At 58.1% G+C, this 14,341-nt stretch overlaps 1 protein-coding gene and 1 long non-coding RNA gene across 2 annotated transcripts in view; one reads left to right on the forward strand and one right to left on the reverse strand.

Annotated features, from left to right (window-relative positions):
- RNF44 (ring finger protein 44) overlaps positions 1–14,056 on the reverse strand; it is a 34,250-nt gene extending 20,194 nt beyond the window's left edge. Inside the window, exon 1 of the mRNA XM_045026799.1 lies at positions 13,926–14,056. The gene's annotated coding sequence lies outside the window, so the exon portion shown is untranslated. The remainder of the gene's footprint in view (positions 1–13,925) is intronic.
- LOC123375679 lies at positions 129–9,969 on the forward strand. The gene is made up of 3 exons (XR_006581556.1): positions 129–411; positions 1,154–1,362; positions 6,256–9,969. It is a non-coding gene; the product is annotated as an uncharacterized LOC123375679 (long non-coding RNA).
- Positions 14,057–14,341: the final 285 nt, after the last annotated feature.

The following is a 14,341-nucleotide window of genomic DNA, read 5'->3' on the forward strand; positions in this document are numbered from 1 at the left end:
GTATCCTAGCAACTGTCACCGCGCAGCGCGGGATGGGGCCTAGCAACCAGGCTGGGCCGGCCGGAGCCCGCGGGAGGCTGCATCGGCCAGGCCCGGCCCCGATCCTGAGCCCCCAGCCTGGGCCCGAGCCAGCTTCTCCCCGGGGCTCTGTCCCCGCAGTGCTGGGCCGCGCCCCATGGCCAGTGCCCCGTGGAGGGGCACCCCCAGGGCGGCGGTTACTGAACGCGAGGCAGCTGCCAGGAGGACGAGCACTGTCCTTGGGCACGGGACTATTAGCGTGTCCCAGCGTGACCCCAGCAGCACGCGGCCAGGCCTCCCTCCTCCCCGCTCTGCACGGCCTGGGCTTGCACGGCGACACGCTGCCCTGGCGGGACGGAGCCGCACGCTTTCTAGGCACCGAGATGGAGGGAGGTCCGTTTATGGGCTAAATTTGACATCATCTAATCATGTGTTTTCCTCAGAGATGAATCCCAAATAAATACTAGGCATTTTACAGTCCTTCCTGCCGAAAGCCAGAGGCTGCATCCATGCTCCAACTCCTGCTTAAATTCAAGAATCTCCCCATCTCACACCGGCACAAGCAACCAAGAGCAAGAGGGAAAAATGCCAAGACCCTGGCTAGGGCTAACACGGCCCTTTTCTTGCGCTGCACTAGTATTTAGACCCCTCACGGAGTGAGCCAGTGATGGAGCTTCAGCTTTCCCTGACGTTTTAGGGATGGCTTTAGTCAGAATATTAGACTTTTTTTTGTTTAATGTATATGTTCATTGTTTCTGCATCAGGCTTTTCAGTCAAAGCCAGCGAGTTTTCATTTTAACCGGTCTGTCAGCTTCTTAGAATAGAGTCATTTTAAAAATGAGTTCAGAGTACCTTGAGAACATACACATGTCCCTATGTCCCCCTGCCAATATGTAGTTTCACAACCATCTTTTCCTTTTTAGTTGTGTGAAAAAGCCACACAAGGGGGCCTGAGTGCATTGAAACTCATTATGCACCAAGTGCTGTTAAACACAGAGTAAACAAACTGTAAAAAAATAAAATAAATCCCCCCTCTACTCTCTGGTGTCACTCGACACAATAGTTACAGATGCAGACAGAAGTGTTTGAACTGATGGTACCACTAACACTGACCGTTTACATTTTTTGGCAACAGAAAAGCCCAATTGTCATTTGGAAAGGCTTGTGGCTTTATATGGGAACAATGAGGGAGCACAGAACCCTACAAATGTACAGGTGCAGCAGAAGCAAACTGAGGAAGCCCTGCGGTTTGTGCCTAGAGCCCAGCGGAGCACGCCAAGAGGTTATGCTACTGACTGTCCACTGATCCTCTGGAAACTCACTTAGCTGCGAGAGTCACACCAGGTAAATAGTTAAGTACCAAATGCTGTGTCCAAACTAAACCTCCCTACTAATATAGAGGCATTTAATGGACACACAGAAAGTCCCAGTGAAGAAAGAGAGCCAGCTCACAGCTGTGATGCAATGGGAGGACTCGTCTACAGTCACGAAAGCATCCCTGTAAAGTAGAACAAGGCAAAGGGTTTGTGGAGCTAGTGAATGGGTAGTGCCATCGCTCTAAAAGAAACACTCCAATGGTTACAACATTTTAACCAGTCAGGAATGCAGCAAGCAAATCAACATAGGCGGCCAGGTCACTCCTGACATCACAATCCCATCAACACCGCACAGTCCAGAGTTCACTCGAGACGAGCTAGGTTTCAAAACCAGCCAAAATATCTGAGTGGTTCCAATTCCGGATCAAGACAAACTTACGAAAACATGATGGAGACCACGTACCTGAGCCACCCCTGGGCTCTCTGTCACCGGGCCCTGTCCGAGCCCCCTACGGCACGTAGCGTCATTGCTCAGTATCCCCACCATCTCCATGCGTCGTTCACACCAACTGAACCCCAGCGAACAGCATTCACGATAGACACACAGCTGGGAAGGGTCAGGGGACAGTTCAAGTACCATTACTCTTGGGTCAGGCACCCCAAGAATCATACAGAACGTTGCCCCTGCCAGCCATGCTACCTTCCAATCAGCAGTTTCGGTCTAAACTGGGTACTTACTTGCGGAGCCAGAGAACACATGTTCCCACCCCTCCCAGGGGAGCTTCATTACTGAAGTGAATTTAGTGCTGATGGAAGGTACCCGAGTGGCAGCCGTAGCGAGCAAAGGCCTCTAGCTGATCTCCAGGGCGGGTGCGAGCAGCAGGCATGCAAGCTTTGCACGTATTCACCAACATACTGCACCCTGCCCTGGAGGTCAAGGGAGCTCAGCCTCTGTGCTCCCATTCTCTCCCTGGCCTCTGTGCCAAGGCTGCCACTTTGCAACGTGGAGATCTGCTCAGCAGGTAGTGGGGTCCTCAGCCTATTTCACCTCTGCCCAAGCAGATGATCAGAAGGCAGTAGATGTCCTGATTTTATAGAGACAGTCCCGATATTTGGGGCTTTTTCCTAAATAGGCTCCTATTACCCCCACCCCCGTCCCGATTTTTCACACTTGCTATCTGGTCACCCTAGAAGGCAGCAACTTTTGGTCAGCACTGAGCTGCGCTAGGAGAAATTCCAACACCAGTCACAAGGGCCCCCAGTCTCCTTCCCCATCCTTCTTTATTTAATCTGACCCACACCCTGCTTGTAAGTCGGCGACTTGCCTCAAGACCCAGCATTCCCACAGGCTGTGCTCACGAAAGCACACCGAGCCTTTGGGAGCTCACTGTGCCATTCCTACCATGCTGCAGCCGTGCATACCGACGCTTCCTCCAAGGAGACGTCACAGGCACTCATTGGCTGCTTTGCAGCATGAGTAAATACACAGCCCATCCTCTCCCTGGTCGCCGAAATCCAAACCTCCCTGAGTCCAACCTCTTTAAGACACCATCTGCTGCTGCAGACATGTGCCGCTTCCCATGACCCAGATATAGGTCAGGTCTGTAGTAGGATTAGATTGGGTGGGTTCAAGTGGCTCAGTGCATCTCCCTTAAGAATTCTTGTCCCTGAGCCTCCCCCAAACCTCCTAGTTGCTAACAATTTTTGTTCAGGCTCATTTTGGTTTCTTCTCCAGGAGCCAGGGGGACCCTCAGCAGCCCACAGCCAGGCTCGGAAACTGCCCGTCCAGAAAGCAAAGCAATCGGCTACCCAAGCCCATAAATCCTTCCAGGTATGTTTACACTGCACTTAACTACCCATGGCTGGCCCGTGTCACCTCCCTCGGGATTGTGGGGCTTGGGTTAAGGGGTTGCTTAACTGTGGTGTAAACGTTCAAGCTGTCGGACCCTCCCGGGGTCCCTGAGCCCAAATGTCTACACTGCAGTTGAACAGCCCCAAGCCCTATGAGCCCAAGTCAGCTGACAAGGGCCAGCCACGAGTTCTTACCTGCAGTGTAGACGTACTCCTAGAGCGCACGGGACAGAGATGTTCTTTCTATCCCAAGCTCCAGGGGCTGCAGTAATGCAGCCATGCTTAGCTGCCCCAGGATAAGCCACTTCCCCCCAGGTGCTCCCTCTCCACTCAGCTTGGTGCAGTGAACTTCCCTGACAGTACAGGCAGGACGCCTCGGCTTTGACTGCCCACCTCCCACTCACCCCCAAACTGACAGCTGCAGCAGGACTCACAGGATAGACATTAATATGAAGGAAAAAACCCACAAGCTCCCCACACACACAAACACACATTCTCTTTCTTCACTTGCCCCAAGGTCACCATATCCCTCTGGCCTGGGACTTCGTGTCCCCAGCAAGTCAGACACTGCAGCAACCAGCTCTGACCTGGGTACTCGCACAGCAAGGGGAACCCCTCGTTCTCCAAATCCCCCCCAGCCATATTTCAGGAGGGTCCATGCATGCAGGGCCACAGAGCCATTCTGCTTCTGCCGATAGATTTTGTATTTGATTTGAACATACCATGGACTATGCTGCCCCGAGGTCGCTCCGGCAAACAACTCCCCTTCCCAGTGTCTGCGAAGGGCTGGGAGAAGTCTCCTCCCCCCTTGCCATGACAGGGCTTCACATCACAGCAACCCTCTTCCTAGGGAATTCCCTACACCGTGCAGCCCCGGAGGCTGTTCTCATTTACACCAGGGGCCAACACCAGCTTCTGAAACAGCCCAGCACCTCACAAGGTGGCAAAACACCTCCCCTGCCAAGGAGGCACAGCACAGAATCGGGCCCCACTGCCATGTTCTAGAGCAGTGGTTTTCAAACGGCGGGTCGGGACCCAATACTGGGTCGCGGAATGTCAGGCGCTGGGTCAGTACTGCTGACCGGGCCGTTAAAAGCCCCGTCGGCGGCGTTACCCGCAGGCTAGTGCCCAGGGCTGGCTCCAGGCACCAGCGCAGCAAGCAGGTGCTTGAGGCGGCCTGTCCGGCTCTTGGCAGCAATTCGACGGCGGGTCCCTCGGTCCCTCTCGGCTGCCGAAGAAGAAAGCGGCACAGTGGAGCTGCCGCCAAAGTGCCGCCGATTGCAGCTTCTCTCCCCGCCCCCGCCACTTGGGGCAGCAAAAGCCCTGGAGCCGGCCCTGCTAGTGCCTATCTGTTCTGAAACCACGCTGCGCCCCGGAAGCAGCCAGCAGCAGGTCCGGCTCCTAGGCGGGGAGACCACGGGGCTCCGCATGCTGCCCCTGCTCTGAGCACCGGCTCTGCACTCCCATTGGCCTGCAGGCGAGAGCTGTGTGGAGCCACTTGCGCACCTCCGCCTGGGAGCCAGACCTGCTGCTGGGCACTTCTGGGGCGCAGCGTGGTCCACGGTGCCAGGACAGGCAGGAAGCCCGCCTCTGCATCCCGGCTGCACCGCTGACCAGGAGCCGCCTGAGGTAAGCCCGTGCCCCAATCCCCTGCCCCAGCCCTGGGCCCCCTCAAACCCAGAGCCCCTTCCTGCACCCCAAGCCCCTCATCCCCAGCCCAACCCCAGCCCCAGAGCCCTGACCCCCTCCCACACCACAACTCCCTGACCCAGACCAGAGCTCCCTCCCACACCCTGAACCCCTCATTCCCAGCTCCACCCCACAGCCCTCACCCCCGTACCACAACCCTCTGCCCCAACCCTGAGCCCCTCCCACACCCGAACCCCTCATCCCCAGCTCCACTGGGTCACGGGCATCAACAATTTTCTTCAACTGGGTCCCAGGAAAAAGTATGAAACCCCCTGCTCTGCAGTTGTGTGTGTCCACGTACCCTCCCTTTGACTCCAGCCTGGACATTAACCCCCAGGCATCAGCAGGGACAAATGCTTTTCCCCATCGCCCCCTCCGAGGCGCTTCAGAGTGAGCGGCTTCGGGGCACCGAGCTGGATCTCAGACCCCGCTCACAACAGAGTCCCCAAGACAGTTTCACTGGCTGGGCTGGGCTGGACGCATCCCTCTGGCTCTCAGGGCGTTTGCAAGGCAGCCGTGGGCTGGTGCCTAGGAAGTAAAGTGAGGCTCAGGAGTCGAGTCTCACTGCACAAGCAGAGAAACGCCCAAGAGGGAGAACTGCATCAGTGGTGAAAAGTAATTTTGTTACAAGTGGAAACACTATGTAGCCACCTAGTGCGCTAGAAACAAAGTGAGGAAGTTGGTTTGGGGTTTTTTTAAGCATGGAGCCTTTCCTTTGACTCTGTCCCTTTAAAGGGACACGGACAACTGGAACTCTAATCATTTCCAAAAACAAGCTGACAGTACTTCCACTGGAGACACCTGCCTGACAGGGTCTGGGATTTTCAGAGACTTCTTCTCCTTCTGCCCCAAATTTTCATTTGCACTTTGCTGAGAGCGCTGCACACGAACAGCCGGCTCTAAGGGACACGTGATAACACGAGGCACAAAGTGCTGTCACGCACCCAGGAACCTCCCAGACACAGCAGAGAAGTAGGGTTGTTCCTGTGCTCGGTTACAGCCCCCTCAGGTATCGCCTGCACCAGTAACAGGGCACGGGTGAGAGCTAACAGCACCCCTTTCGCAAGCGCTACTGCACAGCTGGCAACAGATACACTCAGGGCACCGGAGCCGTCCAGCCCTAGTTACAGCTCCTGCCAAAGGACCTCAATTGTTAGCCACGTTCCCCGCAGCGCTGCCAGCAAGAGCAAAGCACTTCAGACGCTCCGAGCCAAAAGCAAACATGGCCAGACACCCAGATCCAGGATAGCAGGGAAAATGTATGTGCTGGAGGCAGGGGGCAGAGATGGGCTGGCACAGAGGTCCTGGCTGCAATGCTAAGTGGGGATCAGGGTTTGGTTCCTCATTTCCCTCAGCTGGTTGGTCTCTTTGTCTCATCCAGGTCACCACGATGCAGGGCTTCAAGCAGTGCTCCCTGCAGATTGGGCCCACCCCCCAGGATACACACGGATCCGAGTCAAAAGTTCACACAGCGTTTTACTGCTGTGAGCCCTGCATCGCTCAGAGATTCTGTCCCTCCTTGCTGGTCACTGAGCTCCAGGAAATGGCACCTGTAAACCCACCGAGGGCCCCAGGTGCGAGAGGGAGGCAGGGCTTGGACTACAGATGCTTTACTCATCGGGACAGCGCACACGGTGGAAAGAGTCCGGACCGAGTTTGCAAAATTTGCCCTGGTGAACTGAGCACATTTGCTTTAGAAATCATTAGCACCCAACCATGGAAGCCCGCTCCCGTCCTCCCTCCAGCCGAGACAGGCTTTGCAGAGCAGGACCATGCTGTGAGGAGAGCCCTGCGGAGTCTGAGCTGCCATGGCTGAGCCACTGCTGTAGAACAGAGTCTGTGAGTGGCAGACGTCACTGCGGGTCTGCGCGGGGCAAATATCCTGCGCATTGAGAGCGCTACGCGGATGTGGGCGTTTTCTTTAGGAAAAACTGGAAATTCCAGATTAGAGCAACACCTAACCCCTCCCCTGGCCCCCCCAAAACCCACCACACCCACTTTTCAAAGCACAGAAATGCCAAGGCAGGGTGCCTTGGGTGACCCCCTAACTTCCTGGCATGAGCCAGCAACTCACAACCAGCCTCATTCCCCAAACACAAGCCAGCTGCGGATTCCCACTGCCGCAGCATGACTCTGGCCCATGAGGCCCTAGAGACCCAGGCCTTTGCAAGCTCCAGAACCACCTCTCCTCAAAGAAATAACGCGCGCCAACTGGCACCCAGCTAGCGGGTCTCTGGGCAAGGCGGGGGTCCCGTGATCGTGACTGGTCACAGACAGACATCTCTAAATGCTCCCACGTGCGAGACTCCACCCAAACAGCACAGGAACACGGGCTTCTCCACATTGCAGGGCACCCTGAGGCCAGGTCAGCAGCAGAGATCAGGCATTTGAGTCCAGCCAGCCAAGGGGCAAAACCGCAGTTTTAGGAAACTCCTTAATTGGAAAAGTCAGAACCCCACTTTTCTAGAGCCCAGCTAGCTCAGCTGCACTGGGCTGCTTTTCCTTCCCACCCTAGCCAGCCCCGGTGGGCCAGTCACATCCTAGCTGAATTAGGGGCACGCCCCATATTGGCTTTTTAACAACAGGTGATTCCGCCTTAATCACAGCGCCGCTCCCACAGCTGCCAAGCGCTGCCCAGAGCAGCCCACCAGCGCCATGCACCTGCAGGAAGAGCCCTCACCCTGCCTGACCATCATTGCTGCATTCCTGCACCAGGGGTCATTCGATTCCCCTAAACTCTCTTCCATTTCAAACAAAACTCCTTCGCCCCCATTGCATTAGCTGGCTCTGGGCTTCCAGCCCAATCAGTTCCCCAGCACAGAGCCCATGGCCCACCCGGGCAAAGCCACACCCCTCCCCCTCACAGAAGTAGCAACATCCACTGCACAAATCAATGGGGATTTTAAAAGTCTCTTTCCCCTTTTTTTGTTCCATGTGCTCCATGAATGGGAGCCATAAACCAGGGCAGTCAGAGGCAGCAGGTTTTACTGCTCCAGGGATCAGCGCTGCTTTGCAAGTCAGATGTAGTGGCTGCCATGAGCAGAGGACACACCGTTTATGCTCCAACGCAGGGAGCACCAGCACACACACCACCCAGCGCCCGCATGGGGCCCTGGAGTGCTGAAGGGCCCTGCTGGGGAATGACTCTGGCTGGCTCAACCAGAGGCTGCTGCTAAAGCCCACCGCAAACACCAGGTGGGGAATCTAGGTATCAGCCCAATGCTGCACTGGGTAGGAAAGGCACCCGCCTGCCTCAGCTGGATGCTGCTCTAACCTCATTGTGCAAGGAACGGAAGGGACTCAGCTTGCAAACCTAAGAGCACAGCTGCACCATTTCCTGCTGTTCCCCAGAGCTCTGCGTCGGCCCGGCCGTGTGAGGCCTCTCCCTGTGTGAGCACGCCGCTCAGCGCCGGAACCGCACTCACCGCTCCCTGGCAAGCTCGCCTTCATCACAGCCGGGGAGTTCCTGGCTCCCGCCAGCAGGTGGAGGGAGCCTGTGGAGCAGAGCCCCGTGTGGAGAGAGCCCCATGTAAAGGCTTCAGCTCTGGCGCTCTCAATGGTGGAGAGCAGCTCAGAGCTCCTAACGGCTTCACACTGTCCACGGGCCTTAGTGACTGTAGGCTCCGGGCACGTCTGGGGGATGGGCACTGGCCCAGTCACCTGCCCCAGCAGTAGCCACCTCCTCTGGGACCTCAGGACAGCTGCAGAGGCCTTTTCCCTCACAATCCCAAAGCCACCATGACTGCCGAGATAGCCCAAAGGAAACCATGCCACCGCTCACTTCCCACCCAGCCCCAGCACTCAGAGCAGCGCCAGCATCCAGAGCGGCAGCTTCCACTCAGCCCACAAACCCACACGCCTTTGTTTTTTCCACTCCCTTGGCTCCCGACTGACGCCGCTTCCCCCAGCCCAGCAGCCCTTTCATTAAGTCAGTTCCAACAGGAGACCTTTGTGGTTTTGCTCAGCCATGCTGAGCACTAGCTCCGAGTTCTCCGTGTGGCTGTACTGATACCAGCCCCAGCCACCGCACTGCACCACCTCCAAGATCAGGGCACATGCTCCTGGGGAAGCAGAAGTGCCTCCCCAATATTCAGAGGCTGCCCATGTGTAGGGTTGTCCTGGAGTCTCCTGGAATTAAAGATTAATCTTTAATGAAGGATTATATCATGTAACGAAACCTCCAGGAATACATCCAAGCAAAACTGACAACCCTCCCCACGTGCTTTGGGGCAGTAACAAAATAAGAGACTCAGGGGTTTCTGCCTTGGGGTCGGCCCAGCCCTGCAGTTTCTAGCTCCATGCCCTGGTGCTTTGCTCTGACCGGATGCAGAACATCCAAACAAGGGAATCGGGTGGGGCCAGGCACCCTTAAGCCAGACAACAGCTGCCAGCCACCTAAGCCCCAAAGAGCTCACTGGCCAGGGTCACCTTCGCGCTCCATTCAAACGGCAGAGATCGCCAGAGGGCCAGTCCTGGCAGTGCTCTGTGCCAGGTGGGCACCCGCCACTCGGATCCTACTCATTTCACATAGGTCCCCGAGCAGGTGGGGATCACCTCTGGTCACTGCTGCTCTGGGCTGGGTTCGGGGAGAAAGTCACCAGTGCCCCCAGCAGGGGAACAAGTCGCTCACAAGAACCCCCCGCCCTCACCGCGCCCTCCTGGACTCACCCCAGGAGAGACTCCTGCACCGATCTCACCAGAAGCACCACCCGAGGGCCTGCACTCCCCCGTGGAAAAAGGATTCGAAGCGGGGCCAGAATTCATCTAAAAGCCCAAATCCCACTCCAAGAGACTCGGCTGCACAGAGGGCAGCTTCCCACGGCGAGGCTGGCTGCAAAGCAAACACCCAAAGGTGACAAACAAAGGCACCTCAACCAGCTCGCTGCATTAGGCATATTTTTAGACACCGCTATGAAGCCAGTCTTATTATTTTCATTGCAATGTGCATAATTACCCACAAAGCACTGCAGTGGCATAAGAAACCAGCTCGCTCTCCCTCTGACAAGAGCTAGTAAAGGGCAGGCCTGCATCAATTCTGTGCTCCTAGTATCCCGGCAAGGAGGGGCTGGGGAAACAGAGGGGTGCAGAGTGTGAATCACAGGGACCACAAGTTGCTCCTCTCGAGCTCATCCTCATCCAGGGAGCCTGGGCGGGCTGGTGTCCTGGTGTCCAGGCTGCATTCCTCCCCGGGATGAGGTGCCACCGTTCAGCCTGAGAGACGACTCAGAGGACAGGGGTAGTTTGACCTGCTCCTCTTCTCTTGGGTCAGTGCTCGTGGGCCGCCCAGGAGGAGTCAGTCTGTAGGGTGGGCTGGGAGGGGCAGCAGGCACAGAGAGGTGTGAGGCGGGCGCGTCAGGCAGCGAGGTTGGCATTGTTACCACAGCAACTTGGGATACCACCAGAGACAGGACCGAGGAGGTGGCCATGGAGATGTGGCTGTCGCATTAGCAGCTCTGGCTTTGGGCAGACTGCAGGGAGAGCCAGGCGGCCTGAGATCCCCGCAGCGGGTCCCAACCAGCATTTCAGCTGCCAGAGTGGAGAGGAAGAGTCGGGTTATCAGGATGTGGTGTAGGAAGGAGCCGGGGGAGCGTGACGATTCCTTCGGCCTGGGGAGGGCAGTGCTGCCCACAATGGAGGGGACAGGGCAGAGCCGGCTGGCAAGAACAACGCAGCACTTCTGCTCTGGCACCGTTTCGCTCATGCTGGTGACCAAGTTTAGCCAGTGGAATTTCCATTTCTAGAAAAAAACAGCCAGAAGGATTTACTCTGGGCCAGGGTTGCTGGAATCCATTGCTCACTGACCAGGCCTTTAAACATGCCGTTAGCCTGGTATTTAATAAGCTAATGACCTACAGAGACCCCTCGCCCCCCATGAGTCCCTAGGTGCGAACAGGGCTTTTCAGAAACCCCAGGACACCGCATACAAGTAATCCGAGAATTAGGGCTGGGTGCTGGCTGCTGGCTGCGAAGTGGGTTATATACCCTGGCAGGCTAGAGAACAATTGCCAGGCAGTTTTTCTATTGCTTTCCATGTATTTCTTTGCAAGCTTCACTGCTAGGGGCAACGCTTGCCAGGCGCTTAGAACCAAGATCTCCCCCGCTCCCCCTCCATCACGTCTGCTCCTTCTCCATTTTCCTGGGGTTTGAGTGGAGCTGAAAATTAGTAACTTCAGTAGAGAGAGCAAGTCCCCCCAGCTCTGGGATAAGAGCTCTTAGCTGACTGCTCCTGTTGAACCAGAGGAGGGAGCTCTGTGTTTTAGTAGGTCCTGTACAAAGTGTCCTTTCAATTCCTCAGGGACAGAATAGCCGGGTTCGGAGACCCTTCCATCAGCTGAGAACCAGTTTTAAAAGGGAAAGGCCAGGCTGCCTCGAGCCTACAGATGGGGGAGTACGACAGGTGGGCAGTCCTGTCGCCTAGCAGGGTAACCAGGCGAATAAGCGAACACGGCCGAGCACAGCCTGGCTCAGCAGCGTGACGGAGGCTAGCTAAGACCAGATCTGTAACTGGAAACGCAGCCCCTCTCGCACAGAACCTTTCAAGTACAACAAGTCTGGAGCGTGCATCCTATTCAACTCTGCTACCAGCGCTGCAGCATCCCCCCACCCAGGGTCCATCAGACAGCCCCCACCCCCGCAGGGAGGCTTCCCAGTCACACGGGTGGACCCCGCCTTGGGAGAAACGTCATCTCAGGTGCAGGGTTTACAACAGCCTGCAGTCGGCAGTTCACCGTCCCCTGTCCTAGCACAGGCTTTGTCAGGAGCTGTACGGAACACTGCAGCTACTTCTCCCAGGAGCCTGGCTTAAGAGATGACGTCATACGGGAATGAATAAAAAGTCCAATTTAGGTCTACAATGCAGAGCTGCCGCCTGATGAGACTAAATCCCTACATGCAACGTGCCTACGGAGATGCAGGCCAGCCCTCTCGGAGCAAGGTTTTGCGCTCTGGTCCTAAGCCCTGCACATTACAGCAGAAGACGGCTATGACCGAGCACCATGCAAGCTGCCAACACCGCCCGCCCCTGGCTGGGCAGAGTTTGGGTCCCCTGTGCAGTATTCAAGGCCCTCCCAAAATGACCCCCACAGAGCCTCCTGTACGCAGGGCAGCAGAGAGAGCCAAAGATGCCTTGAAGTCCACTAGGGACCTTGTGATGCCAGGCTGGTAACGGGGAAGGTGCTCCGATACCATGGTGATGGTGCCAGGACAAAACCTGAAGTCAGAACCTTCCCCTGCAGCACTCAGAATCCCCAACCTGCGGCCCCACAGGCCCGAGAACTCGTGAGCAAGACCGACTGGCCCCAATGTCTAAGCGGAGCGAAAGGCGAGGACCGAACAGGGAGCCGAGCAGGGCAGCCCCTCCCGAGGGGAGAGCGACACAAGAGGAAATGTGTTTAAAGAGGCAAACCAGGGCTGTGCTGGCGCACGGTGCCAGGCCAGCAATCCAGGGCAAGGGCCATGTGTCACTAGACGCTTGTGCAGCACCAGTGCACTGGGGCTGCGATCTGGGTCGGGCTCTTTGGGGCTGCTGCCGTACCAACACCTGATGATAATTCCACCTCCTTTGACCCCAACACTCCAGCGCTAGCTGCCAGCCCCAGAATCACCAGCAGGCCACAGCGGCCCGGGTCAGAATCCCTGCCCCAGGAGCCAGCGGCTAGCAGCCCTGTTCTGACAGCCTGCAGCAGGGGCATGCAGCAGGACTCAGCAGATGCTCCCACATACTGTAGCTCAGCCTGGACTAAGAGCACTTGGGCTAGCTCAGCCTGCCATGGGGCTAGTTACCACCTCCCATCCGCCAGCCAGAGGCTTCTTCTCCTTTACAGGGGGCCCAGGTAACCAGCCTCCACAGAGAGACAGAGCAACCTCAATGCCTCCCCAGCCCCAGGCACTGCCTCCCCCTGCAGCCCCTCTGCACTATACCCTGATCTGAACAAAGCCACCCCCAGGGACCCTGCCCCAGCTTCACTCAACCCTGCACAGCAGGGACCTTCCCTGCAACGCCAGCCCTGCGGGGGCTGAACCAGCCTGCCTGGGGCACCTTTCCCCACATCCCAGACAGCAGAAAAGAGATAAACCCATTGATCCACTTTAACCCCAACTCCCACTCCCCCAACAACATCCCCTTCCTGTCCTCCACACCCACCACCACGGGCTCTGCCTGTCTGCCAGAAGCTGGGACTGGACAACGGGGTGGATCACTCGATAATCGCCCTGTTCTGTTCATTCCTGCTGGGGCCCCTGGCATTGGCCACTGCCAGAGACAGGACACTGGGGTAGATGGACCTTTGGTCTGACCCAGTATGGCCGTTCTTCTGGTCTGACTCCCCCGGGCCCACACCCCCTGCACCAGGCTGTGTGTACACCTACCCCCCCACCCCCCAAACCCCCTGCACCGGGCTGAGTGTACACCCACCCCCCCAGCCCCCCAAACCCACACCCCCTGCACCAGGCTGTGTGTACACCTACCCCCCCACCCCCCAAACCCCCTGCACCGGGCTGAGTGTACACCCACCCCCCCAGCCCCCCAAACCCACACCCCCTGCACCAGGCTGTGTGTACACCCACCCCCCAACACCCACACCCCCTGCACCGGGCTGAGTGTACACCTACCCCCACCCCCCCACACCCACACCCCCTGCACCAGGCTGAGTGTACACTCACCCCCCACCCCCCCTGCACCGGGTTGTGTGTACACCTACCCCCCCACCCCCCCAAACCCACACCCCCTGCACCAGGCTGTGTGTGCACCTCCCCCTCCGGCCCACACCCGTGTGTGCACCTACCCGCCCCCCCAATCCACACCCCCTGCACCGGGCTGTGTGTGCACCTCCCCCTCCGGCCCACACCCCCTGCACCGGGCTGTGTGTGCACCTCCCGTCCTCCCCCCCCGGCCCAAACCGGGCTGTGTGTGCACACATCATCCGCCGGCCCACACCCCCTGCACCGGGCTGCGTGTGCACCTCCCCGGGCTCCCCCCTCTAGAGCCCCCAGGCCCCTGTCCAAGCCGCCCCATGCGGGCCAGGGGGCGAGGCCGCCGCCCGGGGTCCCTACCTGCCGCCGGCCGGCCGGGCTCAGCCCGCTCGCATGGCCCGGCCGCTGGAGCCCGCGGGCGCGGTGCAGCTGCCTGGCGCTGGCTCCTCGGGCCCTGTGCTCAGCCCCGCCCCATGGTGTCGCGCCCCCCCCGGGCCGCCGCCCGATGGAACCGGCCGCGCCGCACGCAGGAGCAGCCTCCCCCGCGGCACGAATGGACCAATCCACAGCCCGCTCCACCAGCGCGGGCAGAGGGGGCAGCTCGGGGCAAGCCAGGGCGGGGCCGTAGCGCGCCTAAAGGCTGCGCCTCAGAACCGACTGGGACCGCTGCCGTAACGTGCCTAAACGCTGCGCCCCCATAAATCCTGGTCGGTGGAGCCCTGGGCTGGGGCGGGAGGAGGGGTAGGCTCCTTTCAGCATCCCGCGGGGCAAGCGGC

This window comes from Mauremys mutica, chromosome 8 (genome assembly GCF_020497125.1).
Source record: "Mauremys mutica isolate MM-2020 ecotype Southern chromosome 8, ASM2049712v1, whole genome shotgun sequence".
NCBI lineage: Eukaryota > Metazoa > Chordata > Testudines > Geoemydidae > Mauremys > Mauremys mutica.